General features: G+C 39.4%; 1 long non-coding RNA gene across 1 annotated transcript; it reads left to right on the top strand.

The window, feature by feature from the left end:
- Nucleotides 1-1,304: 1,304 nt before the first annotated feature.
- Nucleotides 1,305-1,791, top strand: LOC122018602. Its single transcript, XR_006121836.1, has 3 exons — nucleotides 1,305-1,355; nucleotides 1,559-1,638; nucleotides 1,734-1,791. It is a non-coding gene; the product is annotated as an uncharacterized LOC122018602 (long non-coding RNA).
- Nucleotides 1,792-2,449: the final 658 nt, after the last annotated feature.

The raw sequence follows: 2,449 nt of genomic DNA, 5'->3' as shown, positions 1-2,449 counted from the left end.
CACCAGCGTACTCATCCGCAGACTTCGTCCCTCGGTCGCACCCCGTGCCGACCTTCGCGCTAGCTGCGTCTCTTGCTCCCCGAGCAATCTTCCGCTTTGGCTTTCGTACCTCACAACCACCGCGCGCACTTCCTTCTCGTCGGCCGGTGTACTCTTCCGCAGCACCTCGTCCCTCGGACGCACAGCGTGCCGTCCTTCTCGCTAGCTGCGTCTTCCGCTCGAGTACCTGTGCTCCTAAGCTCCTGCACACTTAGACACAAGGTTAGAAACAATGCAGGACCTAACTTAACTTGTTGATCACACCAAAACAACCTTGGGGTTCCAACACTGCCTAGCTTCACTCACTAGGTCTTTCACCTGGCTTCACTCACCAGGATTTTTCTCCTGCCTAGCTTCACTCACTAGGTCTTTCGCCTGGCTTCACTCACCAGGATTTTCCTCCTGCCTAGCTTCACTCACTAGGTCTTTCCTTCTGCCTAACATCCCAGTTAGGACTTCCCAGTCAAGTATCCGGTCATCCTTGACCTACTTGACTCTTCTTCAATCAACCTTGCATTGTCAAACATCGAAACCCAAACCAAGACTCAAGCTTGGTCAACCAGGTCAACCTTGACCCGAGGGATGTTGCACCAACAATTCTAAGAATCTTAAAGCTGCTATGATTTATGTTCAGCATGAAGATCTGGTCTGGCAGATATTTCAGATCATCTATTTCTTCTGAAACTATCTCGAGGAAGTTTCTTTGCCAATTTAATGCTATATATGGTCTTGTTGGCTATATCGGTTATACAACAACATCTCGAGGAAGTTTCTTTCCTGAAGGATTATACTAATTTACCATAATGTCATGCTGCATTATTATATTGGGTATTTTTATGCCTTGAATATATTAGAAATTTCTCATTGACCTGCAAGTTGTACCTTAATAAAAGCATTACTATAATCAATAGATCATTATTTAACAATTTACAGGTTTTGGCTTAATCTTGTGGCGATATATGCCTTTGACCTTTGGGTATATGTTAGTTTTAACTGGTATTTCTTCATTTTCATGACAGGGTATTGCAGGACGTCCCTATTCTTGTCATGGTCAGCATGCTTGCCTATTTCTGCTTCCTGGAGCAACTCTTAGTAAGATTATTCAACTTTCAAATACAATTTGTATTATTATTATTTTTTTGATTTTTTAATGATTTCCAACACACTTGTTCAATTTAGTCTCATGAGTTTACATTTACTTTCAACTAAAACTTTATTCTAACAGGTTAGTGAATTGGGTCCCCATGCTCTTGCCGTATCTTTGCCATTTGCTTGTGTTCTAGGTCTTCTCGCATCCATGATAGCTTCAACGATGGGTAATTCATCTTTCTCTTCCTATGGTTTTGCAATTTCAGGTTCTTCCAATATTTTCTATTAGCTTTCATATATTCAGTATCTATTTTTTTTATCATACAACAAACCTTAATAGCGTTGTGTGTGATTGCCACATTGTTGTACTGAATCTGTGATTTTTACAATGCTTTATGTCAAACCATGAATTTGAGTGTTTTATTTACAGTGAGCCAGAGCTACATTTGGGCCTATGCATCGTTCCAATTTGCACTTGTGATCCTCTTTGCTCATGTTTTCTATAGTGTGGTAAGGTGATGCGATTCGTCAGATGGATTTGGTAGCCCAAATTTTTTGTTTAATTTTTAATACAGAAGTTGAAAATCCCCTTGTTGATTCTGCAGCTAGGAGTAAGCCCTGTGTTCTCCATTTTACTTTCCTCATTTACTAGGTTTGGTATTTCAATCAGTATGAACTCTTTGCTCATTGAGTATTTAAGATGGAGGGCTAGGAGAACTTTGCGCTCGGTCCAACTTAATCAGAGTCAGCAATAGAATGAAGCTAGAAACCTTGCTGGAGTTGAAGATGGAGATGACACAAGGCAGCAAGACTTGGAGAACCAGATTCAAGATCCTAACCCTTTGCAACATGGACAAAATCATTCGTAAAGACTTTGAGGTATGATCTACCAACTTGATGCAAGAGATCAAATTTTGTGCGCCTTATATTGATTGATGTTTTTATTGATGGTTGCGATAGATAGGCTTGAACACTGAGTAGCAATATGATTTCCTACTGCAGCAGCAGTATAAATCTTAATGTTTTCTTCCTACTATACAATCAAATAAAAACATATTTATGTTGTTTCAGGTAATTACTGTAGCCATTCCTACTATAGTTGGTGAAAACCTTAACGTGTTCATGACTTTAAGAGCCACCATATTGTTTCAAGAGGTTACCATTTATGTTACATAGATAACGCTTTTTGCACTTCTGTTACATGACTAGATCAAATGGTTTTTATGGTTATGTAACATTTATGCAGTGCAATTAGATTCACGCGTACAGTTTAGTTTCTAATTTGTAATATATATCTTTATTCAAATAGGTGTCCTCAAGA

The sequence above is a fragment of the Zingiber officinale genome, chromosome 9A, assembly GCF_018446385.1.
Source record: "Zingiber officinale cultivar Zhangliang chromosome 9A, Zo_v1.1, whole genome shotgun sequence".
NCBI lineage: Eukaryota > Viridiplantae > Streptophyta > Magnoliopsida > Zingiberales > Zingiberaceae > Zingiber > Zingiber officinale.
This window is presented reverse-complemented; position numbering and strand designations above follow the sequence as displayed.